The sequence below is a fragment of the Pogoniulus pusillus genome, chromosome 21 (genome assembly GCF_015220805.1).
Source record: "Pogoniulus pusillus isolate bPogPus1 chromosome 21, bPogPus1.pri, whole genome shotgun sequence".
Classification (NCBI taxonomy): Eukaryota; Metazoa; Chordata; class Aves; order Piciformes; family Lybiidae; genus Pogoniulus; species Pogoniulus pusillus.
The window spans coordinates 20,213,000-20,240,674 of NC_087284.1; the positions used below are offsets into that span (position 1 = coordinate 20,213,000).

A 27,675-nucleotide genomic window follows, 5' to 3' on the forward strand; every position below is an offset into this window, starting at 1 on the left:
TAACCCCTTACCCTATAGCTACAGGTCCTAGTGAAAAGGCTGTTCCCATCTTTATTATGAACCCCCTTCACATATTGAAAAGCTACAAAAAGGTGTCCTGAAAACCTTCATTTCTCCAGGCTAAACAACCAAAATGTCCTGCCTTGCACAGAGAAGGGATTTCTTTGACCCCCATCCACTATGTAAGTTGAATTGGCAACGAGTTGGTGGAAATGCAGGCAACTTAGTTGATTGGATTCTGTTTTGACAGAAGTGAGGGTAAATTAGATCTTAGCCTTATTTTAAACCTCTTCCAAAACTGCCAAGTGCAGTGGGGGATGTCTGTTTGGTTTAATCTCGAGTCCCTTTTTCTATTGAAATGTGTACAATGCTGTTCTGGGATCTCCTGTGTCAGTCCTGTCAACTTATTTTCTCTGGGTGACAGTACTGTATGCCTACTGGCTCTGGTGTTCTCCAGTGATTCCTTTTCTTCTTGACTTCCAAGTACTTGTGAAACTGTGGGATGAAAATAAGCACAAACCTATTCACAATAGAAACCCATTGCAATACCATCAGTACACATTGAAAAAATTGCATTTTTGAAACACAAAGTGCTGGTTTTAGTCTTTTACAGTGTGCTAGCTTGAGCCTAGCTAGAATGTTTTGGTGAGAAGAGCTAGATTACAGTCTGTGAAAGGGAAACAATGGTGATGTCTGCTTCACTCATAGGCTTGCTGAGATGTAAAAAAACAGAAATCAATACATAAATAACCTACTTCTCTTGCTGGAGAGTTCCAAGCTGCATCTCTCTCTGACCTCACTGTGCTAGTTTGAAGCTAGCTAGAATGTTTTGGTGAGAAGAACTAGATTACAGGCTGTGGAGGAAAACAGTGGTGATGTCTACTTTCCTCATAGACTTGCTGAGATGTATAAGAGCAAAAAGCAAAACACAAATAACACACTCGGCACTTCTGCTGCTGGCTGAGCTGCATCTCTAACCTCACCCTCCATTTTGGTCTAATCCACTTTGCTTCCTAATCCCCTGGCCAAACCTCCATTCTTCCTTGGGACTGGGGTAAGGTTGAGAGGGTAGTGGAAGGAAGGTGAAGGGGCAGTTGGGAGCCCCTCCTGGGGACTCAGGTTTCTGGGAGGGCTGCTGTGTTTCTGTATTACCTTTTACCTTGTCTATTTCTGTCTATAACTGTATATACTGTAAATATCTGCTTGTATATTGTGCTAGCTGTAAATATAAGCTTCATTCATATTTCCAGAGCCAGCTGAGTCTAGTCTGGGTGATTTCCAAAGTGTGGGGAGGGCGAGAAACACCCAAGCCATCACGTACAGGTTGTCTTTTGCTACGCTGATTATTTTAGTGCTTTGTGCTCATGTTTTTCTCTAAGCCACTTTGCAACTGAGTACAGACGTTTTGATTTTTAACCCAAAATGTTTCAAATAAAAACAACAAGTGGGTGAGCTCCTCTGCAAGGAAATGATATTATGGTTTCCCTTTTCTCCTGATTTAAAGAGCTATCATTATTTTGTGGGCTTCTCTGGTAATGGTGTGCTCAGCATTAAAAAAGTATTCCAACGTATCTGTTCCTTGTTAATATGTGCATTTATTATACATAGCAGGCACTTAGTTTTTCTTGACTCAGTCCTGTGTCAAAGCTTATTTGTGCCTTTTCCCAGAGATAAGAAAAAATCAGCAAAATCTCTGCATATTTTATAATTTAATTACTTTTGGACATAGGTTAGTTAATCTTGTTTAGCTTTGGAAAGATTCATTCAACATTCTAGGGGAATGTATTTTTGTGTTGTCTTTCAGCAAATAAATGAGACAGCTTTTTTTTGCTGCTCAGCAAGATCTGTAAAGCATAACAAGGATCAAAAGCAGAACTGACTAAAGACAACACTTTGATCCATCAGCTTATCATTATTTACTTTCATCTTTCAATTTAAGTGGTGTTTTTTTAAACTCAACAGTTTGACTATCAACTGGGGAACTTCTAAGGGAATCTAAATGGATACACATTTCTACAAATTACCTGTTATCTCTGCAGAACTTTTGCTTTTTCTGTGTCCCTTGTGGCTGTTTCAAGCCTTAATGCAATACTCAGTTACTGTCTAATGATCACTATTGGATAATCCCCAGTCAAGCCCAAATATGCTTTTACTTAAAATTTCCAAAGTTAATTTACAGATTGAAATAAACAGATGCCATTAAGCATTGTCATTTTCACTTGGGCTTGAATGTGATTGTTTCATTTAGATATAAAAACCTCATTCATGAAGGGGAAAAAATGGTGTTGGGTTTCTATCCAACTATGAAAGATGTGAAAGTAACTTTAGCTTTCTTCTGGAAAGTTCATACTATAAGTAGTCTTAAATTGTGCCAGGGCTGGTCTAGGCTGGATGTTAGGAGGAAGTTGTTGGCAGAGAGAGTGATTGGCATTGGAATGGGCTACCCAGAGAGGTGGTGGAGTCGTTGTCCCTGGAGGTGTTCAGGCAAAGCCTGGATGAGGCACTTAGTGCCATGATCTGGTTGATTGGACAGGGCTGGGTGCTAGGTTGGACTGGATGATCTTGGAGGTCTCTTCCAACCTTGTTGATTCTATGAGTCTATGATTCTATTTATATGAAACTGTGTACACAAATGATAACAACAACAACAACAAAAAGCCTCTGCCAATCCTTGTGTAGACAGTGACAAACTCATGCATCATTTGTGTTTGGAAGAGAATTCAGCTGTAGAACTAGATACATTTGTTGGATGCACCTCCCAACCATTTCCTTTTGAAAGCTTCCTGGATTATCTTTTCACAGTATTATATGCATTAATAACCTTTCCTATGTGGCATTTTACACCCAGATTTAATGGCAATGATGGAAGTAAGTGTTAGAACTGATGTTAGTACTGGGTGAATTAGACAGTATCTTACATGATACTACATGGTTGTTGCTTCTTTGATCTTTTAATAGAACAACAATCTTATAAACAGCATGAAAAATACCCACTAAAACAGACCCTGATGGTACTTATTCCTTATGAAAGCCTTATAATGATGCAAAAGATGTTAGTCTTAAGAGAACTAACTGGGTTTTGCTCTGTGGCTAACAGCTTGATGGTCACAGCAGAAAACCTAGGAGTGAGATTTCAATACAATGTGTTGAAAGAATGAAAAATCAAAGGACAAGTATTGGAAGACAGATGTTTTATTTTCCAAATACCACATCATGTTAACATTCTTTATTCTTTTTATGAGTTTGTCACTCTATTCATTGTGTCATAATGTTGTAAATTACCAAAATGGATTACTTAGTGAACATTAAATTAAAATTTGATGAATTTAATATTTACACTTAATTAAAAGCTCAACAGATAAATCTACCAAATATCTCTCTGTAATTAATAAGTTTTGGAGAGATCTACTCCCTGCTCAACATTAATTTATCTAACTTGGAAGGGCATAGGTCCTGTGATTAATTTCATTTAATCATGGAATCAACCAGGTTGGAAGAGACCTCCAAGATCATCCAGTCCAACCTAGCACCCAGCCCTAGCCAGTCAACTAGACCATGGCACCAAGTGCCTCATTCAGGCTTTTCTTGAACACCTCCAGGGATGGTGACTCCACCACCTCCCTGGGCAGCCCATTCTCCAGCCAGCCACTCTGATGCTGCAACAAACAAAACAAAAGCATTGCCAACTCTCCTTACCTACTGTAACCTTTTACTGGGACATGCTTTAGTTTATATATGTGGCTGGGTTTTATTGGTTAAATGATTGATAAGAAAAGTACTCAAACACTGACTCTGAGCAATAGAATAGATTGGGTGGTTAGGGATTCTTAGGGACTTTTGTTAGCTACTTTGTCTGTTAAGGGCTTCCAGAACTACTACTATTAAGGATGCTCTAGGACTCTAGTGCTGGGGGTTCTACAGTGCTATCATAAAGGACTTCTGAGAGGACTCCTTAGATGAGCTGCTCCATGTGTTGCTGGAATTACATTATGTGGTGGGATTTGTATGTTCATCAGCCAATGGGATCCCCTTATTAGGGGATACTACGACAAAAACTGCTGACCCTAATCTAACCAGCAAGGTACTCCATTCCATATGTCATATTCACTATAAAGCTGAGAGAATGTTAGGGTCAAGCTTTCTTCTTCAGTTGCTGCTGTCTGCAAAGGACTCTGTCCATTCTGCCTTCAATCATAGTCTGTTCCTGAATTTAGTCTGGGATTACAGCTCCTAAATAAAGTTTCTGTCTGCCACAGACTCCAGTTTGAGATTTCCCCAGCGCCCACCCACACCATCAGTAGTGACATTGATATAGTTGCCATTAGTGGGCTTGGGTTTGATACTGATGTTTTATATATTTCATTTTGTTGTGATTGTTTTCATTAAAGCAATTTTAGTTTTCTAATTCATAAATCTTTATCTTTTACTCCCTTTTTCTACTTTGAGAGGGGAACAGGCTTAAATAGAGCATCTGACATTTGATTGGGGGCAAGCTTAAGCCTAGCCCTAACTCACAGTACAGTAATACAATATTATTGCAGTGTCTTCCTTACATAACTGCATTTTATTGAATTTAATAATTTAAAATAACAAAAAAACAACAACAAAAAATCCCCAAACCCACAAACAAACAAACAAAAATCTTTTCATCTATATTTTTATTCAATAAAAGTAATACCAAGGAAGTTTACTTCATTAGACTTCAAAGGATTTCATTCACAGCCTCAAATAATTATAACTTAAAAGACCTAAGTAAGCCTCTGGAACTGTTTTGTGATGTTAACATTGAAATACAATTATGAAAATATTTTGCCTACATCCACAGCCTTCCCCACATTCATCAGGCAGGTAACCTGATCAAGAGAAGCCTGGATGAGGCACTTAGTGCCATGGGCTAGTTGACTGGCTAGGGCTGGGTGCTAGGTTGGACTGGATGATCTTGGAGGTCTCTTCCAACCTGGTTGATTCTATAAAAGGAGATCAGGTTGGTAAGACAGGACCTGCCCTTCCTAAAGCCATGCTGTCTGGGCCTGATCCCTTGGCCATCCTGAAGGTGCTTTATGCCTGTCCTCCAGCGCAGCAAGAATACAAACACGTAAGCGACATGAAAACCAGCTTTCAGCGTGGCCACCAATGAAAAGAAAATGGCTTATGCTGCTAGAGGCAGGTGTTTGGATTGCTTGGTTCTTCACTGTGAGAAATTTGGGTTTTTTTTTTTACTGCTTTCCTTTCAAAAGAAGAGTATTTCCATTTAAGAATCAACCAATTGAATGAATGTAGCACCTGCTGGCAAGGCAACAGTGGGTAGTAGCTGTGCAGGCAGGCAGGCAGCAGTTAAATAGATAAACTGAACTAAGGCTTTGTGTTGAGGTGTTTTTGTTTGCTTGGAATTCTGTGCATGTCTGATTCTGTTTCCATTTCCAGGAGACTTATTTTATATAACAGAATTTCTGCCTGAGGAATCAAAATCATAGAGTAATGAAACTTATAGATCATTTGTGATAGGAAGAAAAATCACTGAGTTCAGAGTCTTGAATTACTTTGTTTTCCAAGCTGTGGCTGGGAAACAATAGACATTTCCACCCTTTCTTTATCAGCACAATGAAGAGATTAAAATCAGCTCCTGACAGTGTTGAAGAAAGTCAATTCAGTATTTTGGCTTTCCAGTTCCTGTAGGTTATTTCATCTTGCTGTTGCTGCATAAACCTCAGTCTTTCTGGAAAATGAAAACCAGTTTGCTTATTGCTGGTTTTAGGCTGCAGACTTTATTTCTATGTTTGAATTTTAATTGTTTGCTTTCTGGAATGTAAGCTTAGGCTGGAGTTTTCAAAAGGAATTGTCTCTCAGCCATTTTATGCCATCACTGAATTAATACCTCGAATCAAATGTGCTGTTCCTTGGTTTGTTTTTTTTTTTTTTAATTGATGTAGTTCAAAGCATCTTTCAAGTGACCTTTTCTCAGATATTAACTCAGAATATTAACAAATTTAATCTCTAAATGAAATTTAGCATTTGAGCAGACACCCAGAGAGGATCCTTGGCCAGTTGAATTCATCATTGCCAATAGATGGAACTAGCTAGCCACAGAGAAAAGGTCTCTGCATGGCCTCGTACTAGCAACTGCTGTGAACAGGAATGATTGCTGCAACAGAGACCCAGAGGGGATCCTTGGCCAGTTGAACTCATCATTGCCAATAGATGGAAGTAGCTAGCCACAGAGAAAAGGTCTCTGCATGGCCTGGTGCCAGCAACTGCTGTGAACAGGAATGGCTGTTGCAACAGAATTAGGATTTGCCTGTAGGTGACTGCAGTGCAGTCTCCAGCGATGCTTGACCTCCTGCTGCTTGAAATAAGGACAAATTCTGTACAAAACTAGAGACTGAACAATGAGTTTCTGTGAGTGGCATCAGGGCTGGGTGGGAGGACATCACTCAGAAATTTAAAGCTGTTAAAGATAGCTGCTGAAATAACTAATTATGGTTTCTTCTTTGTAATAGTAGAGCTTGAAGACAATGAAGACTGTCTAGAATGACCAGGTAAAGGAATGGTATGCTCTAGTAGTATGCAAGGTTATGTCTAGAAAGAGAAGTATTGTGGAATTCAGGTGGTCATGAAATTAATACTACCCTATTTAAAAGTGTTGTGCTCTCTTAGGTCAGTGTTGACACAGTTCAGCCCCTACTTAAGTCTGCACAGGTACACTTCCAAAGCCACATAAATCCTTGAGTGTTTGGAAAAATCCTCATGTATTTCAGATTGAAGATACTCTTACTTTCTGAGGTACATTTGGATTGGGAATAAGAAATGGAGAATTTTGTGAGAATTAATGAAAATCCCCTGGAGTGTTCATAGGTATTTATCTTCTATGTCTCCTACACCCTTTAAATCATAGAATCATAAAATCAAGCACGTTGGAAGAGACCTCCAACATCATCCAGTCCAACCTAGCACCCATCCCTATCCAATCAACTAGACCACCCCACACTGCCTTTTCCTCTTTTTCCCCCCAAACCCAGAGCACCTGGGCTCTGTGGGAGTCTCCTCCCACCTTAGGTGTCACCACTTTGCCTTTCCTGCCCCCTCCCCTTTTTAATGGACCCCAAGAAAGGCAAAAGCCCCAAGCTGTGCCCCACTGGGCAGAGAGGTCCTTCTCCTGTCATCACTGGTGAGTCCTCATGGTGTATGCTGGGGGAATGGGAGTGGGACAAAGGCTGGGGGGCCCGGGTAGGTAATTGATGATCATTCTATCATCATCCACGGTTGCTGGCTGAGCCTCCTTACTAAGGCTGAGCTCCTCTATGTTCAGCTGTTTCTTTCTGCCCACTCATGATGAGCTGAAGTACTTGGTAGAACTGGAAGCTCGTGGGTGAATGTTGCTATAGAATTGTTTTGGTTGGAAAAGCTCTCCAATATCATCAAGCTCAACCTTCAACCCAACTCCACCATGGCCATTAAAGCATGTCCCAAAGTGCCATGGCCACACAATGTTTGAACACCTCCAGGGATGGTGACTTCACCACCTCCCTGAGTAGCCTGTTGCAGTGTCTGACCGTTCTTGCAGCAAAGAAATTGCTCCTCATGTCCAGCCTAAACCTCCCCTGGCACAATTTCAGGCTATTTTTTCCTCATTCTATCACCTGGTGCTTGTAAGAACTAATAGTGGACTTCTCTTTAGTTACTCATTTCCTGCTTTCACAGAATGCCAGAGGCTGGAAGTGACCTTGAAAGATCACCCAGTCCAACTCTCATATGTACTAAGCATATTGTTGTTCTGGGGAGTTGTCATTTACTATAAAGGTACCAATAGCTGGTCCAAATGAAATAACAAATATATGATATATAGAAAGATAAAAGCTGCACTTAGAATCCTAGAATGGTTTAGGGTAGAAGGGACCTCAAAGATCATCTAGTCCCAAACCCCCTACCATACACAGGGACGCCTCCCACTAGAGCAGGTTGCTCAAAGCCCCATCCAACCTACCCTCGAACACCTCCAGGGAGAGAGCAGCCACAACCTCCTTGGGCAACCTTTTCCAGTGTCTCACTACCCTCACTGTAAAGAACTTCTTCCTAACATCTAGTCTAAATCTCCCCTCTTCAAGTTTAAACCCATTACTACTTGTCCTGTCATTACAATACCTTGTAAATAGCCCCTCCCCAGCCTTCCTGTAGGCCCCCTTCAGATACTGGAAGGCCACTATGTTTGCCTTAGTTGTGTTTGTCCTGTGATTTTATATGGACTCCAAGAGAGTCCTCTATGCTAGAGGACAGTCACTGAATGCATTCTGTGTTTCTCTTGTGCATGCAGTTTGTAGTCTGCCACATGATGTAGTGGTCTGGCCGAGGTGCTAATTCATGACTGCAATACTGTGCAACTCAGGTGCAGTCACACAATTGGCTTACAACACAACAACATGGGTAACTGTTTGGAGTAGTAATATTAAATGTAGTGATTCTATAGAAATGTCTGATTATGGTACAGCTATTGGAAGTTGAAATAGTGGAACATAAGCCATGGACAGGTGAGAGTGCACAAGCTCAGTAAGTGCTGAGTTATAATAGAATAACAGAATCAGCCAGGTTGGAAGAGACCTCCAAGATCATCCAGTCCAACCTAGCACCCAGCCCTAGCCAGTCAACTAGACCATGGCACTGAATGCCTCATCCAGGCTTGAACACCTCCAGGGATGGTGACTCTACCACCTCCCTGGGCAGCCCATTCCAATGCCAATCACTCTCTCTAAATGGATGGTTGGAATGACCTCAGAGAATGGTGTAACAAATATAAACAAATGTAAGGCTGGAGCCTGTGGTTTTTGCCTATCTCTGCTGACTTAGATTGCTTAGACACAAGGTAGGTGTTGCTGAGAGAACAGGATGAATGTCTATGCTAATTAGTATGTAATTTCTAACTCAAGCACATGTAACCAATTGCAGTTTAATACAATTTGTAGCCTTCTGATGAAAGGTATCAAAACACAGGTTTGGAATGCAATAAATGGATTGGTTTGATTGGCTTACATTAAGCATTGCTCTGTCTCTTCAGATGCCCATAGCATTGAAGCCCATGGCAGGTAACTGCAGCTGTTGCAATGACAGTACTTAAGGAGTACTGAAGTCTTGGTGTTTTACTTCTCCCTCACATTGTGCAGTTCTTGCACTTTCCACAAGACACATATAAAACATCGCAGTAAATGAACAATGTCAGCAACTATCTGAGTATGGAACATGTTCTTTATGTTTTGGGGTTCCCTGAGTGCTGGTGCAGCACTTGGAAAAGTTCTTTAACAACTGAGTAGCAGTTCTTAAACTGGTGATTTGGGAGTCCTCTGCTAGCACGCTAATGGTCTGGACAGTGGCATTCAATCAGCTGCTTTAGCTTAAGTACTTCTTGAATGTACATAAAGCCTTCCTTTACTGGGAATTGAACTAGTTGCAGTCTGACAAGCAATAGACTGGGCACTCAGGCAAAGGTGAATTACTCAGCACTGGTCAGGCCACACCTTGAGTGCTGTGTCCAGTTCTGGACCACTCAATTCAAGAAAGATGTTCAGGTGCTGGAAGGTGTCCAGAGAAGGGCGACAAAGCTGATGAAGGGCCTGGAACACAAAGCCTATGAGGAGAGGCTGAGGGAGCTGGGGGTGTGCAGCCTGCAGACCAGGAGGCTCAGGGGGGACCTCATTGCTGTCCACAGCTGCCTGAAGAGAGGTTGTAGCCAGGTGGGGTTGGTCTCTTCTCCCAGACAACCAGCAATAGAACAAGGGGACACAGTCTCAAGTTGTGTCAGGGCAGGTCTAGGCTGGATGTTAGGAGGAAGTTGTTGGCAGAGAGAGTGATTGGCATTGGAATGGGCTGCCCAGGGAGGTGGTGGAGGCACCGTCCCTGGAGGTGTTCAAGAAAAGCCTGGATGAGGCACTTATTGCCATGGTGTAGATAACTGGCTAGGGCTGGGTGCTAGGTTGGACTGGATGATCTTGGAGGTCTCTTCCAACCTGCTTGATTCTATGATACTAATAAAGAGCAAAGGTTTTCTTCTTTTTGTTCTGTCTAGAAGCTCTTAGCTGTGGTCTGACCAGTGTTGAGTACAGTCTCTCCCCAGCCTTCTTGCAGGCCCCCTTCAGATACTGGAAGGCCACAATGAGGTCACCTCAGAGCCTCCCCTTTTGCAGTCTGAACAGCCCCAACTCCTTCAGTCTGTCCTGACAGCAGAGCTGCTGCAGCCCTCTGAGCATCCCAGTGGCCCTTCTCTGGACATGCTTCAGCACAACCATGCCCTTCTTGCAATGGGGGCTCCAGAACTGGATGCAGTGCTCCAGGTGGGGTTTCATGAGAGAAGAGTAAAGTAGGACCCTGTTGCCAGATGGGTCTAAACCATGAGAATGCTCTAATGCAACATAATACAGAAGCTGTAATGAACAAAATGATTGGCTTAGTGGCACCTTATCCAACAGGGAAGAAGCAGAAACTAGACATAAAGTATGTGTATCAGAGATTTCAAATGAATGCCTGCATCCATTCCCTGTTAGGGCCATTAGTCATGAGGATTATTTTTTCCCCTAAGTCTCTCCTTTCATGATCATCTTTAAAACAAGTCTGCATTCTATGTTAGCTAGTAGCTTAATAACATATTTGAATTAATCATATCTCCTGAGTTATACTTTGCTGCAATGTTGTGGTTTAGATCCTGCCAGCAGCCCTAGGCAGCTCCTTGCACAACAGCTCACCCCCTCCCTGGTGGGCTTGGAGGGAAAACAGGAGGAAAAGACAAAAGATTGTGGGTTGAGACAAAAATAGTTTATTAAACAAAGAGAGAAGAAAAAACCTCCAGGAATAACCATAATACTAACAAAAATTTACATAAAAGGAATGATACAGAACACATCATTGACCATTGTGCCTGGCCTAATCTGACCTGTCCCCCTGACTCTGCCTCTCCACAGCCACTCACTTGGAACATCTGTGCTTGACTTGCTCAGCTCTCCTTTTTTATAGTGGATATGATTTAAAAAAAAATGGAAAAAAAATAACAAGATTAACCCCAACTTAGATGAACAAGACACACAAATAGAGAAAGCAGAAACAAGTTTAAGTAAAACATCCACCCACGCTTCACAAAATCAGTAAGTTCTGAGATCCCACATCTTTTGGAGCAGTATTGTCTGCCTACAAGTCATGGATGCTATTAAGGAAAAAGAAAACATCTGCCCAGAAAAAAAACAGGGGTGCTGCTGGACAAGGAGCTCAACACGAGCCAGCAGTGTGAACTTGCAGCCCAAAGGGCCAACCAGATCCTGGGCTGCAGCAGCAGAAGTGTGGCCAGCAGGGACATGGAGGTGATTCTCCCCCTCTACTCTGCTCTGCTGAGACCCCACCTGCAGTACTGCATCCAGTTCTGGAGCCCCCATTGCAGGAGGGATGTGGAGATGCTGGAGTGTGTCCAGAGAAGGGCCAGGAGGATGCTCAGAGGGTTGCAGCAGCTCTGCTGTGAGCACAGACTGAAAGAGTTGGGGCTGTGCAGTCTGCAGAAGAGGAGGCTCTGAGGTGACCTCATTGTGGCCTTCCAGTATCTGAAGGGGGCTACAAAAAAGCTGGGGAGAGACTTTTCAGGCTATCAGGGAGTGACAGGACTGGAGGGAAGGGAGTGAAGCTGGAGATGGGTAGGTTCTGACTGGAGGTGGGGAGGAAGTTGTTGAGCATGAGAATGGTGAGAGGCTGGAATGGGTTGCCCAGGGAGGTGGTTGAGGCCCCATCCCTGGAGGTGTTTAAGGCCAGGCTGGATGTGCCTCAGGCCAGCCTGACCCTAGGTAGTGTCCCTGCTCCTGGCAGGAGGGGTTGGAACTAGATGATCCTTGTGGTCCCTTCCAACCCTGACTGATTCTATGATTCAGAACTTCCAGCCATGGAAGTTTGAATGGGTAAGAGAGATAAGCTTCAAACTTCATACAGACTTAGAGGGGATTTGATAAATGTTTATAAGTATCTGAAGGCTGCCAGGAGGGAGGGGACAGGCTCTGCTCACTGCTCCCTGGGATAGGACAAGGAGCAATAGGTGTAAGTTGCAGCACAGGAGGTTCCTCCTCAACACAAGGGGGAACTTCTTTACTGTAAGGGTCCCAGAGCACTGGAACAGGCTCCCCAGAGAAGTTGTGGAATCTCCTTCTATGAAGACTTTCAAGGCCTGTCTGGATGTGTTCCTCATTGTTAGATAGTATTGGTCTGCTCTGGTGGGGGGGGTTGGACTGGATGATCTCCTTGGGTCCCTTCCAACCCCTAACATCCTCTGATCCTGTGATTACAGCAATTAATCCACAGATTCCTTGGGCATGTGCCTGACTAAGTATGTGAGCTGTTCTGTTTATTTCTTGTCTTTACATCTCAGATTACAAATTAATTTTAGGACTTGATTTATAAACAATATTGAAAAAATAAATTAGTAATACTATTACTAAACAATTAACCAAATAGAGAAGTGTAAAATTAATCTTATTAATCAACCCTAGGACATGGCCCACTTCTCTATTGCCAGATGAGGTTACAAGCAATATTTTTCTCCAAATCAAATGGGTTTCAATGTTACTATATCACTTAATCAGTGAGGTGTGTCTCAGTACAGTCTGTGCTGAAATAATTTTCATAGTAGTGGAGGTTCTATTTTCTTAACCCAGCTCTTACATGGTGCTAAAAAATTACATTTCCATGGAAAAAAAAATTTCACCATTCCCTTCTTACTTTCTTTTTAATCATTTGTTTTTACTGGAGATTAGACCCAGAAGACATGTGAAAGAGAACTGTCTGCCTTAGCAGAGAACACAGTGGATGTGTGTAGGTAGTAAATTAGTTAGGAGGTAGAAAATTTGTCTCCATCATTCAGATACTTGTATTGAAAAGTCATTCTAGGAGTAACTTGCTGCTCCAGTTAAGATAAAGGATGCATCCTGCTATCTAGTATACCCTCATTTACTTCACTACTATCACATCTTTTCAGCTTGTGTCAACTCTTCAGGTAAAGTGTATGAGAGGGCACAAATTGCTAAGATACTGTGCTGGCTTGAGGCTAATTGGAATATTTTAATGAGAGTGATTTGCGTTGGAATGGGCTGCCCAGAGAGGTGGTGGAGTCACCATCCCTGGAGGTGTTCAGGCAAAGCCTGGCTGAGGCACTTAGTGCCATGGTCTGGTTGAGTGGATAGGGCTGGGTGCTAGGTTGGACTGGCTGATCTTGGAGGTCTCTTCCAACCTGGCTGATTCTATGAGTGAAATTAGATCATTGGATGTGAGAAGAAAGTAATGATCAATGTCTTTATCACTCATTGGTTTGCTGAGAGGGGTAAAAAGCTAAAATGTAAATAACCTCTTGCACTCTGGTCTGTGTCACTGGATCTATTCACTTCTTAACTCTGCTCTAATATCTTTCCACTAATCTCAACTAATAGGAAACAACATAAGCTTTGCTAGTTGCTGTGTTCATCTATCTGGGAAAGTAGAGAGAGGAAAACATGGGTAGCTTTGAGCCTCTTCTGGGCAGTTTCTTTGTCCAGGAGGGAGTTTGGATTTCTTTATTATTTCTACTTCTTACATAATTCTTAGTGCTTGTAAGTATTGTGTATATATGCTTGTCAGTTTGGCTTTGCTGTAAATATAGCTTCATCTTACTTCCAAGCCATCTGAGGTAGTCTGGTAAACTTCAATGGTGGGTAGGGGAAACTTCCTAACCCACATCAGATACAGAAAATCATAGAATCAACCAGGTTGGAAGAGACCTCCAAAATCATCCAGTCCAACCTAGCACCCAGCCCTAGCCACTCAACTAGACCATGGCACTGAGTGTCTCAGCCAGGCTTTGCTTGAACCCCTCCATGGATGGCAACTCCACCACCTCCCTGGGCAGCCCATTCCAATGCCAATCACTCTCTCTGCCAACAACTTCCTCCTAACATCCAGCCTACACCTCCCCCAGCACAACTTGAGACTGTGTCCCCTTGTTCTGTTGCTGGTTGTCTGGCAGAAGAGACCAACCCCACCTGTCTATAGCCTCCCTTCAGGTAGTTGTAGACAGCAATGAGCTCTGCCCTGAGCCTCCTCTTCTCCAGGCTAAACATCCCCAGCTCCCTCAGCCTCTCCTCATAGGCTTTGTGTTCCAGGCCCCTCACCAGCTTTGTTGCCCTTCTCTGGACATGTTCCAGCACCTCAACATCTCTCTTGAATTGAGTGGCCCAGAACTAGAGTCTTACTTTCAGTGAACTGGTTTTTTTTTGGTGCATATTAAACTGATACATGAATGATTTACATAGGAATTACTGATAAATGGTCCTCAGAAACCTAGGTATATACAAATTCCTCTTGGACTAAGTTAAGTTATACTGTTAAGAAGGCTTTGCTATAGGATAGACAAAGAAAATAGAAAATAAGGAGCAGCATAGGACCTTAAAAGCAGCATGGCCATGACAAATTTTCCTACTGTGGTGAGGGGAAAATATCTCCAACACACAAGATGGCAGTGTTTCACTTGTGGAAAAAAAACCCTAGTTTTCAGAGATGATAACAGTGCAGGATACTTTATAGTATCACAGAACTGAAAATAAGATATTTGCACAGTTGAATGGGTTTATTTATTTGAGACAAAATGAGGCATAACTATGTAGATGCAAGACTGTTTAACCGAGGCAAGTAAAAATGTCTCTAACTGTTGACAAAACTGAATGGATTAGGAATTGAAAACCAGATCTGACCTAAAATTCTGGGTGATTTACTCTTTTGCTTCTAAGAATTCCTGAGAATTTAGAGTTTAGCTTCCCAATGATAGTTGTTCCTCAGGATCTTCTCCAAATCCTTCTGATATAGGTAATAAATGCACTATTGAAGTTTCTATACTTTGCTTTTCAGGGGAGTTTGTTAAGAACAAAAGGTATTTTCTGAAGTGCATGGGAATTTCCTGTGGGATAGGAGACTGCATTATTTAACAAGCCCTGTGAGGAGAGGCTGAGAGAGCTGGGAGTGTGCAGCCTGCAGAAGAGGAGGCTCAGGGCAGAGCTCATTGCTGTCTACAACTACCTGAAGGGAGGCTATAGACAGGTGGGGTTGGTCTCTGATGCTAGGCAACCAGCAATAGAACAAGGGGACACAGTCTCAAGTTGTGCTGGGGGAGGTCTAGGCTGGATGTTAGGAGGAAGTTGTTGGCAGAGAGAGTGATTGGCATTGGAATGGGCTGCCCAGAGAGGTGGTGGAGTCACCGTCCCTGAAGGTGTTCAGGCAAAGCCTGGATGAGGCACTTAGTGCCATGGTCTAGTCGAGTGGCTAGGGCTGGGTGCTAGGTTGGACTGGATGATTTTGGAGGTCTCTTCCAACCTGGTTGATTCTATGAATTTGGTCTTAATCTAGATTTTAATTTATATTTTAAAAATAATTAAAATATTCAGAATATTTGCAATTCTTCTTTCGTATTTCAGGCATTTCTGACCTTAGCCAATGCTTGTATGTTCAGCATTTATGGAAACCCAACTACAAGTATTACTGTGCCAAACTATGGTATAGGAAGATAATTTTAAGTATTCTTAGTATTTCACTAGGTCTTGTTAAATAAATTGACAATATTTATCTACTACATTATTCTTCTCAGTAACTAAGCAGAAAAGTCAGAAGCCTTTGAGCACATTAAATGTGGTCATTGCCATAACACTTCAGGATTTTCAGTTTCAGATATCTGCCAAATTTAAGTACATATGTACTGCTAATTTGGTATTCCTTTGAATTCCATTCATATTTTGACATGAAAAAGTGTGAATTTTCTACTCTTAAGAAAATGTCATGAAAGGTTGGAGTTGAACCTGACAAGGGATGCAGAGAATAAGAATCATAGAATCAAGCAGGTTGGAAGAGACCTCCAAGATCATCCAGTCCAACCTAGCACTCAGCCCTAGCCACTCAACTAGACCATGGCACTAAGTGCCTCAGCCAGGCTTTGCTTGAACACCTCCAGGAACAGCAACTCCACCACCTCCCTGGGCAGCCCATTCCAATGCCAATCACTCTCTCTGACAACAACTTCCTCCTAACATCCAGCCTAGACCTCCCCTGCCACAACTTGAGACTGTGTCCCCTTGTTCTGTTGCTGGTTGTCTGGGAGAAGAGCCCAACCCCACCTGGCTACAGCCTCCCTTCAGGTAGATGTAGACAGCAATGAGGTCAGCCCTGAGCCTCCTCTTCTGCAGGCTGCACACCCCCAGCTCCCTCAGCCTCTCCTCACAGGGTTTGTGTTCCAGGCCCCTCACCAGCTTTGTTGCCCTTCTCTGGACATGTTCCAGCACCTCAACATCTCTCTTGAATTGAGGAGCCCAGAACTGGACACAGTACTCAGGTTGCCTAGAGTCTTGTCAGGCCTCCCCTTGAATATCTCCAGGAAAGGGACCTCAACCACCTCCCTGGACAATCTGTTCCAACGTTCCACTACCCTCATGGTAAAGAATTTGTTCCTAAAGTAAGCTAAAGTGGCCTCGGTCTTAAAAAATACTCACCTCAGGATTCACTTCTTCGCATGGGAAGCTGGGGAGTTTGCCTGAGAGGGATTTATGTAACTCCACAGGACTGTGCAAATGTTGCCAGCAGCAGTGCTCTCCACAGAATCTTAGACCAAGTCTGCAGGGCTAACTCTGTCCTATTTAATGAGCACAGTTAAGTATGTTGCTAGGGAATGCATCAAGGCTGCATATACACCCGAGGAAGAAAGAAGCAGCACCTGAAGGCAGCTTCCTCAGCTCTTGGTCCTCTTTCCCTTGCTCTGTGATTCTTTAAATCTTTTAGTCCTTTGTGTTGGAAGCGCTGAGGAGAGCTGAGCAGTCAGACTGGTCAGCTTTACACTCTATATTAAGCTTCTATTTGAGTTTCTCCCTCACATACATTTTTCACACATTGGCTAGTTTTATCTTGGAATATGAATGGATTTTCTTATTCTTTGGAAAGAACAGCATATGAGTCTCTACACATCCTGTAAAGCTAGAGCTTGCACTAAGAGTTAAGTTCATACCAGATGCCTGTTTTCACCATCATTACTAACTGCTGAAAATCTTTTGCCATCTTAGAGACAGCAGAAAATATATCAGTGATCTGAGAACATCATTTATCTTTCTAATAGATAATGTGGGAAAAGACCAAGAACAGAAAAAAATTGGGATTTCAGCAGGGAAGACAGTGACAGCCTTCTTGGGTACCCCTCCAAGACAGACCAGGGGTTGTACTGAATTACTACTTCTCTTTCCCTCTTGCCAGCTGCTGACCTCAGCATATTGACTCTGCAGTGAGCTCTCTCTAGGAAAGCAGGTGCCTTCACAAAGGCAAGCATCAGCAAGACTAGTCTCAGAGAAGTTAAAACCAGTAATAAATGCTTGTCTTCATTTGCTCACAATGAGCCCAACATTTGTTCTCCGTAAGGCAGACTGCAGCTCAGTGCATTGTACTGTGCCATGGGTGGAGCTGGATCTGCTGCTGCTATTCATATCATGCAACAACCATGCCAGCTTCAAAAAATTAAAGTGCTGGTTGGAGCAAACTATTATGGGGCTTGAAGTTCAGGCTCTAACATGGGGGGCTTCCTGTTCCAGCTGCTGCTTCTGAGCTCTGGATGTTTGGGTATGAGCTCTTCTGCAGCAGTTGTGGCAGGATGAGTGGGAGTGAGGCAGCACATTGAGGTTCTTTTATACTGTTTGGGTTTTTTTCTTGTGTGTGTTTATTTTCTTTAAATCTGTATTTCACTGCACTTCTGCAGATATGGTAAGCATTATATTATTAGATGAATTGGATAATTAGCTAATTGTGCATTTATGTTACCTCATTTATCCCAGGTTCCAGTGCAGGTTTTCCCATGAGTGAGTACATGTGTGGGGAAAAAGGTGCCTTTTGCATTCCTTGTTCAAGCCTGCAGAGGTGGGAGAAAGCAGTTTTGCACCTCTGCCTTCTCTCCTTCAAACCTTGGCTGATGGAAGTGGGGAAGGGAGTTTGGAGCACCCCACTACAGTCTCCCTTAAGAGAGCAGCAGCAGACACAATTCTGTAAGAATCTTCTGTGCAAGGATGTGATGGTTTGGGTGTTCCCCACCCCCACACTCACTTTAGAAATCACCCAGACTAGACTCAGCCAGCTCTGGAAATAGGAATGGAGCTTATATTTACAGCTGGCACAATATACAAGCAGATATTTACAGTATAGACAGTTACAGACAGAAATATGTGCAATGGCTCAGATAAAAAAAGTTAAAGTTTCACTGTGAGAGTGTGGGTTGCAAACTGAATTCCTTAGTGAGTTCTGCTTTCTTTCAGTTCAGTGGGATTCTTAAGACCTATTTCAGTGCTATTGTCATGCTAAAGCAGAATATTGTAGCTTCAGGGATTGCATTGTACACTTTTCTAGAGTACAACAAATACAACAAAATGATCAAACAACTGTGATGGTTTGGGTGTTCCCCCCACACTTTGGAAATCACCCAGACTAGACTCAGCCAGCTCTGGAAACATGAATGAAGCTTATATTTACAGCTAGCACAATATCCAAGCAGATATTTACAGTATATACAGTTACAGATGGGAAGATACAAGGTAAAAGGTAATACAGGAACACAACAGCCCTCCCAGAAACCTGAGTCCCCAGGAGGGGCTCTCAACTGTCCCTTCACCTTCCCCCTACCCCTCTCTACCTTACCCCAGTCCCAAGGAAGAATGGAGGTTTGGCCAGGGGGTTAGGAAGCAAAGTGGGTTAGCTTAAAATGGAGGGTGAGGTTAGAGAGATGCAGCTCAGCCAGCAGCCCCAGTGAGAGTGATTATCTAATGTTTTTATTTCTTGTTCTTATACATCTCAGCAAGCCTATGAGTGAAGTAGACATCAGCATTGTTTTCTTTCCACAGCCTGTAACCTAGTTCTTCTCACCAAAACATTCTAGTCTGCTTCAACTCAGCACAAAGGAGAAGTATCACAGCCTCAACATGCTTTTTTTAATGATCTGATACTGGCTCTCAAGAGTGCTTGGAATGTTTAACTGATAGCATTCATTTTCTGAACACACCTGAATACTTCAGGATAAAACTTTAGTATCTGTAGAGATTAGTCTGAATGCAAATCCCAGGAAATGTGTTATTGTGTAGCATAGAAAATGCTGCAATTGGTGTGAACACAAAAGCCTGGCTGAGGCACTTAGTGCCATGGTCTAGTTGATTGGCTAGGGCTGGGTGCTAGGTTGGACTGGATGATTTTGGAGGTCTCTTCCAACCTGGTTGATTCTATGATTCTATATTCATACAGAATTAAGTATTCCTAAACAAGACTTTCTGCTAACTATGTCAAACATGTGTGCATTGATACAGCATGCTCAAATTCTCTGTATTATTTACTTTACCAGCAATATTGTGGCTCCAACTACTTTGTTTTATATAATTATTGTCTCCCTAGATGGACACTAAAAGAAAACAATAAAAGGGTGACTTTAAGACTACCTGCAAGGAAAGAAGAAAAATCTACCTAAGACTCATGGCAACTTTGTAATTTTTATCAGAATTCTAAATAATCAAGGTTCATCCATAATCTGTATTGGTAGTTTGCATGTCAAAATGTGGTACAGTATTCGGGTGACTTCTTTTATACAGTAAATTAGGAGGAAGGCATGACACAGCTTGTAGAGTGGTCCTCTGTCCTCTAATGAAAGTAGAGCAATTCAACAGAAAGTAAGGTAATACTGCAAAATTGAGTTCTTCTATGATCCATTTTCCTCTTATGATGGTAGACTTCTCTCTGAAAATACTCTCTCAGAAAACTGCTAATGAATCATCACAGAAAATTGCCTCAAAGAGAATTTTCACTACCCTACTATAGCAAGAGACTAAATGAGCCCTTGGATGTGTAGGAATGGGGACAAAGAAAAATGAGCTTGCTCCTGTGCACATGTAGAAAGCCCAATGCCACTGCTAAATGCAATGCTGCTTTAAAGAAGGAAAAAGAATTATCCAGGATAAGAAAAGTAAGCCTTCTGGAAGGAGACTTGAAGAGTTGAGTTTATCCCAGCATGATGTTAACATATAGGTATGCAATTGGTATTGTGTGGTGGCAGACTGCAACAGGCCCACTTTGAGGCCAGGCATGCTCCCCCTTTCCCCCTTCTCCTTGGAGTGGGGAGAGACATGGGAAAGAAAACCAAGAACCTGGAGCCACTGAGTCTAAGGACCAGGGCTTGTTCAGTCTTGTTTTGCTCCTGTTTGCATCTTGTGGTAAACAAGGTACACACACTTGGCTTGTGCCTAGGTTTTCCCAAATTTGGGTAAAGCAAGCCTGTAGCTTCACCTAATGTGGTTCTGGCAAAGTGCCATTCTGATTGCTTAAACTCAGTTGCCCATTGGAGCAATTAAGACTCAGAGAACTGATAAAAGGAGGCCAGAAGTTGTGAACAACTTGCCTTGCCTTGCTATAACTTGCCTTGGTATACCCAGCCTTGCTGGCCAGTCTTAGCATGAACAACCCTGCTGGTGGGTAATGACAGCCTAGACCATGCAGAGGGAGAGCCAAGTGCCCCAGAGCAAGCTGCAGTTACAGCTATAGAAAGTGAGTAAGCTGCTCCTAGCTTGAGAGCTCACTTAGACATCACTGCAGCTTGTGTTGTGAAAGCAAGCAGGTTACTGCCACACTGCAAGACACCATGTCTGCCTGCACACTTGCAAACCTCCACGACAAGCCTGAAGCCCTGGACAGACACCAGGCCTGACAACAGACTAAAACTGGGTCAGAAGACCATGCAAGCCCCAGACATCCTGTGAGAGTCCTGGGAAACTAAAAGCTTTTGCTGCTTCCCATCACTGACATCACCCCTCCAAGTGTTTTGGCTACTGTCTGGAGTATAATGCAGCCCCAGAAATCTGGAGGTTCTAATTTGTGAGTAAATATTCTATACAGCTTCTTTGTAGTAAGTTCTCTGCTTACTCTGTAATTAAAGCTCTCTCTACCTTCTCTGCTTTAGCAGAGGAGCCTCTTGTGTCCCTCTAGAAGGCAAGCAGCATACTGCACAGCAAGAATCTCTTTCCAGAAGCTTAATGTTTGCATTTTGCTGGCTTTGCTAAATTGTTTAACCATGTTTATGTTTGCCTGTAGATACCCCCTTGTGTAAACAGTCATCACCACCGAACATCTGAACCTGCAAATGGTGTTAACATTTTGGATAGTGATTTTTATATGATCAATTATGGAATATTTTCCAATGAATAATTAAAATTAATTTTTAGTCCCATATCTATGACAAAAAGATAATTGAAAACTGCATCTTTTCTTAGGCTTGATGACAAAAATGTAGCAATATGCTTGGCTCAAAGTTATCAAAACCCAGCATTTTGCTAACATACACATTTATACCTGTCAGGGTAATTAATGAAGCTCAATAAATAGCATCAGGAAGACAAAACATATTACTACCACAAAGATGAAGTATGTTTCAAAATGAGAACTGTGTTTTGTTTGGTGGGTTGGGTTTTTTTTTGCTTGGTTGGTTGTGGTTTGGGTTTTTTTCCTGTACCTCTTGTTTGTTTGTTCTTGCCTTTTCTGATGATGCTTATCAGGTTCGGTGGTGCAGATGTTTGGGTTGGTTAATGCTGTTTATCCTTTTAGCTTTAGAATTCCTCAATATCTCAGTTACCCCAGTCATGCTCCAAAAGAGCAGGTAAAACCAGGATCACTCTATTCTGCCTCCATGTGCTCACCAAAACACTTCCAACTCCTAATGAATAACAACATCATAATCACATGTCAGAGCTCCAGGGCTCTAGCCAGTTATTTGCTGGGTTCAGGGAGGATTGGTTTCCAAAGCACAACCAATGAAAGACATTTTTTTTTTCTCCACATGGATAAGTGTTTTCCCCAGGATTTTCTCTGACTTATCTTGGACTGAATATAGGACATGGAACAGTGTTTATCCAGCACTTTGAAGTAGCATGGAAAACTCTCTGTGTATCTGATGTATCTTTCTTACACAGTCAGTATTATGCTAATAAGCAGACTTGTAGCTAGAAAGTGAAGATAATTTTATTTCAGCTCATTTTGTAGAAGGAGCCTTGAGGAGGTGATAAACAGCTGTTTTCTTCAGTCCAGGATATGGTTTGCCCCTGTGGGTCACCCAAGCCCATGTAATCATTTCTCTCTCCCATGAACATCTCAAGCTCGTGGTACACTCAGACCATTCCCCTTTTCTGCTCTGTTTGTAGCAGTTCAGTTTCATGGCCTTCATTTTCCACTCACTGGCCTACAAATCAACTATGGCATCTACTGGTTCTTACTGGGTTGTGATAATGCAGATGTAGGAGGCTGCTGTATCATGCTCAGCATATGCAATTCAATTTGCAATTGTCTGTGCTACTTATAATTGGTTTATTTTTCCTACGGTGCTTGTATTTACTATCTTTAGCTTGCTTGTTTCAGCTTTTCCACCTGTGGTCATTGCTTAGGTATAAAAAAATATTGCATATCACTGGATGAGGCACTTAGTGCCATGGTCTAGTGGACTGGCTAGGGCTGGGTGCTAGGTTGGACTGGATAATCTTGGAGGTCTCTTCCAACCTGATTGATTCTATGATCATTGTCATCTCTAATGCCTGAAATCTTTGTGTTCTTTTGATTTTCTGCAGTTCCTCCACTCTTTGCTTGTTGCAACTCTTTTGACCACCCCTTAGAAAACAGGGTAGCTTTTCTAAAGAACCAAATTCCCTTTCAGAACTTGTGAAATTCACACTTTGTGAATTGCTCAAGAGAGGCTTGAATAAGAGGGTGTTTGCAACTGGCAATTTTGTGAATAAGCAATTTCTTTTTAACCTTCCAAGGTATGTCTTGCTTAGTTTTTCATAGAATCACAGAAAAGACCTCTAGGATCATCAAGTCCAATGTTCTACCCAACACCTCCATGACCACTAGACCACATCCCAAACTGCCACATCTGTTTGTTTTTTGAACACCTCCAGGGATGATGACTCCACCAATTTCCCTGGGCAGTCTGTACCAATGCCTCACCATTCTTTCAGTAAAGAAATTATTCCCAATATCCATTCCAAACTTCCCATGGCACAGCTTGAGGCTGTTAACTCTTGTCCTGTCATTAACTACCTGGGAGTAGAAACCAACACAGCCTCACTGCAACCTCCTTTCAGGTAGCTGTGGAGAGCAATAAGTCATCCTCTTAGCCTTCTCTTCTTCAAGCTAAATAATCCCAGTTCCCTCAGCCTCTCTTCATAAGACACTCTCCAAAGCCCTCACCAGCTTCATTGTCCTTCTCTGTAACCAATCCAGGATCTCAACGTCTTTCTTATACTGTGGTGGCCAAAAGTGGACACAGTACTTGATGAGTGGTCTCACTAGTGCCAAGTATAGGGGCATAACCACTCCCTTCCTCCTGATGGCCACACCATTTCTGATGCAGGCTAGGATCCTTCTTGGCCACCTGGGTACATTGTTGGCTCATGTTCAGCTGTCTGTCAACCCAGGTCCTCTCCTGCCATGTCCTTATCCAGCCACTCTGCCCCAACCCTAGAACGCTGCATGAGGTTGTTGCAACTGAAGTACAGGAACCCAGCAGTTTGCCTTATTAAATGTTATACAATTGACCTTAGTTCATTGATTAAACCTGGCCATTGATTAAACCTCAAGCAGATCAATGCTCTCATTTGGTTTTGTGTCATCTGCAATCTCATTGAGGGTGCACTCAATCCCCCATCTAAATTATTGATAGGGATGTTAAACAGCACTGCCCCCTGCACTAAGCCCTAGGAGACACCACTCGGGACTGGTGGGCAGCTGGATTTAACTCTGTTTACCACAACTTGCCAGACTCAACCACCCAGCCAATTTTTAACCCAGCAAAGAGTACACTTAAGCCATGCTTTACTAAAGCCCAGATAACCAATATCCACAACCTTTCTCTCATCCACTAGGTGGGTCATCTGGTCATAGAAACAGATCAGATTGGTCAAACAGGATTTGCCCTTCATGAACCAGTGTTGGCTGGGCCTGGTCCCCTGGCTGTGCTGTACTTGCCATGTGAGCACACTCAAGGTGAATTGCTCCATAATCTTTCCCAATACCAAGCTCAGGCTGACAGTCCTGTACTTCACTGACTCCTCCTTCTGGCCTTTTTTGTAGATGGGCATCACATTGGCAAGCCTCCAGTCATCCAGAACCTCCACAGTTAACCAGGACTGCTGATAAATGATAGAGAGTGGTCTGGCAAGCTCCTCTGCCAGTTCCCTCAGTAACCTCAGATGGACTTCATCCAGCCCTTTCAATAAGCCCTGCCAACACATGCACAAGGATCTTTTTTCCCCTTTGAGACACATGTATTCCATTTCCTGCCAACAGATCCAGCACTGCATCACAGAAACCACAGAAACATCCACGTTGGAAAAGACCTTCAGGATCACCAAGTCCAACCTCTAACCCTACTCTGCAAGATTTACCTTAAACCATATCCATAAACACCACATCCAAACGACCCTTAAACACATCCCCTGGGCAGGTCATTCCAGTGCCTGCCCACTCTCTCTTCTGAAGAGTTGGTACCTTTTGATTGCAGCACTCCAGATGTGGGAGTCATCCCATCAGGTTTCTGTGATGGCTGCTATATCATAGTTACCCTGTAGTACAATGGCCTCCAGCTCCTGTTTATTGCCCATGTTGTGTGCATTGGTGTGTAAACATTTCAGGGAGGGAGTTGAGCACATCCTTTTAAACCTTGAAGAGGGGAAGTCCTTCTGGTTAAGATACCAACACACTGCTCCACAAGTGATGGACTACTTCTCCCAGGGTTCTCAGCAAGGCCAGTTACATCCCTGTCCCCGTTTTAAACTCATTTAAAGCCTTGTTGATGAGCCCAGTAAACTCATGTGCAAGGATTCTTGTTCCCTTACAGGACAGATGAACTCCATCTGTTGCCAGTAGATCTGGTGCCAAGAACACTTCCCCGTGGTCAAAACCCCCAAAATTCTGCTGATGAAACCATCCTATAAGCCATGCATTAATTGCATGGATTTTCCTTTTCCCTTCAATATTGCTTGCTGTCACTGGAGGCATTGAAGAGATCACCACTTGTGCTCCTGAACCTTCAAGTAATCTCCCCAGGGCCCTGAAGTCTTTTCTGATTGCTTTTGTACTCCTGTTCATTGCTGCCTGGATGAGGCACTTAGTGCCAAGGTCTGGTTGACTGGATAGGGCTGGGTGTAGGTTGGACTGGATGATCTTGGAGGTCTCTTCCAACCTGGTTGATTCTATAATAAATATTTTGAAATTTGTATTTTCCATGCTAAGAACAAAGGGGGAGAAATGCCAGAAAGAAAGAATTAAAAATACAGGAAAAAAAAAAATCAAATCATGGAGGTGTTCAAGAAAAGACTGGATGGGGCACTTGGTGCCATGGTCTAGTTGATTGGATAGGGGTAGGTGATAGGTTGGACTGGATGATTTTGGAGGTCTCTCCCAAACTGGTTGATTCTAAGATTTTTAAGTATCAGTGCAAATAGACAAAGGAATTGCAGTATGAACAAAAACAGTAATTGAAGACTCTGAACCTGTCTCTATTTTATACATATTAAAAGCATCAAAACTGAAAAGTACAGATGAAATTTAGGCTTGAGGTGAGGAGAAAGTTCTTCACTGAGAGAGTCATTGGACACTGGAATGGGCTGCCCAGGGAGGTGGTGGAGTCGCCGTCCCTGGAGCTGTTCAAGGCAGGACTGGACGTGGCACTTGGTGCCATGGTCTAGCCTTGAGCTCTGTGGTAAAGGGTTGGACTTGATGATCTGTGAGGTCTCTTCCAACCTTGATGATACTGTGATACTGTGAAATTCTAATGGTATTGGCATATGCAGTTCGATGCTACTCTGAAAGAGCCAGTGAAAGACAAAGCTTAAAAATAAGACTTTACTATTTCTTTCAAAAAGAATCAGGACAAGAAAAACTATGGAATTAAAAGGCATAATTCTTCAAGGGAATAAAACACAAACGTATTGCAGGATCTCTGTTTCAGCCTTAGAAATTAAATAGGAATAAGCAAACAAATAAATTAAAACGTGGGGGTGAGGGAAGAGATCAAATGAGAGATGGAGAGGTTGTGGTTTCCCCAACAGTCACTTTTTTGTATATCGTGGACAATCTCACAACATGAGTGACTTGAAAGACACAGAAATTGCAGAGGGAGAAAGGAAAAGTAGAGAAGGTAGGAATCTGCTTTTTACCATGGTGTGGTCCCCAGGTGTCTTTTTCATCATTTGACAGTCATATGTATTTACATGGATATAAGGAGATATATATATCCTTGCACAGAGACATTGACAGATGGTTATCTACTCCTGCAAGATGTAGAACATTGTAATACTTTTCACACACAGAAACTAAAATCTCCACAGGAGTAGTATTTTACATTCTAATTGGATGCTGGAGATGTAAGTGTTGTTTTGTCTGTCTTTAATCTGATAGCAAATTGCCATCTCTCTGCAACGATCCAACTGCTAGATGGCTATCAACTATAATGCCAACTGGCAAATGGTATCTGGAAACTGTAGGAAAATTTGTTAACAGCAGCAGTATTTACTTCCCAATTCTCATCTCTGTGTTTTTAAGAAGACCCACTAATGAGTTCTTTATGTAATTAATCATGCCAATGCAGGTCAAAGGAGATGACTTAAATCTTGGTTATGGAGAGTTGATGAACTTGTGCTTACTCGAGGGAGGTGATTCTCCTCCTCTACTCTGCTCTGGTGAGACCCCACTTGGAGCACTGCATCCAGTTCTGGAGCCTCCATTACAAGAAGGATGTGGATGTACTGGAGCATGTCCAGAGAAGGGCCACTGGGTCAATCAGAGGGCTGGAGCAGCTCTGCTATGAGCACAGACTGAAAGAGTTGGGGCTGTTCAGTCTGCAGGACAGGAGGCTTCCAGGTGACCTTCTTGTGGCCTTCCAGTATATGAAGGGGGCTTGCAAAAAAAGATGGGGAGGGACTTTTTAGGCTCTCGAGGTGTGACAGGACTGGGGGGGAATGGAGTGAAGCTGGAGATGGGTAGGTTCTGACTGGAGGTGAGAAGTTGTTGAGCATGAGAATGGTGAGAGGCTGGACTGGGTTGCCCAGGGAGGTGGTTGAGCCCCCATGGCTGGAGGTGTTTAAGGCCAGGCTGGATGTGCCTCAGGCCAGCCTGACCCTAGATAGTGTCCCTGCTCCTGGCAGGAGGGGTTGGAACTAAATGATCCTTGTGGTCCCTTCCAACTCTGACTGATTCTATGATTCTACTACAGCTTCAGTGAAGTTCATGGAAAGTTGAATGTGCTATGAGGCTTCTCAGCATAACACTTGACAGGACTTTTGTAAAACACTTAACATAAACTGTTTTATTATGTCTCTAGTTCACCACTAAATGATCTCCATATTGCTGCCAGGCAGTGTATTAATTATTCTCTTAGCACTGTAGGAAATACATATATTCTACCAGAAACTTCTCTTTTTGTCACAAGCAATTCCTAATAAGTATTAAAATGATATTTGTATTAAGTAAGAGATAATGATATGTTTCCAAAAGTTGAAGTATGTTATAACATCTCAAAAATCTATCCTACATAAATATCTTTAAACTGTCCTATTCCAAGCAATAACATTTTAAGGATCCTGCAAGGACACAGAGACACAA

General features: G+C 42.7%; 1 protein-coding gene and 1 long non-coding RNA gene across 3 annotated transcripts in view; both read left to right on the forward strand.

Annotated features, from left to right (window-relative positions):
* Positions 1 to 27,675, forward strand: part of CDH18 (cadherin 18) — a 200,383-nt gene that overhangs the window by 35,606 nt on the left and 137,102 nt on the right. The gene's annotated exons all lie outside the window — the stretch shown is intronic.
* Positions 7,093 to 24,655, forward strand: LOC135184726 (uncharacterized). Of its 2 annotated transcripts, XR_010306143.1 has the most exons (4): positions 7,093 to 7,165; positions 19,432 to 19,708; positions 23,937 to 24,057; positions 24,145 to 24,655. It is a non-coding gene; the product is annotated as an uncharacterized LOC135184726 (long non-coding RNA). The 2 variants fall into 2 exon arrangements; XR_010306142.1 differs by having other exon boundaries at positions 23,937 to 24,655.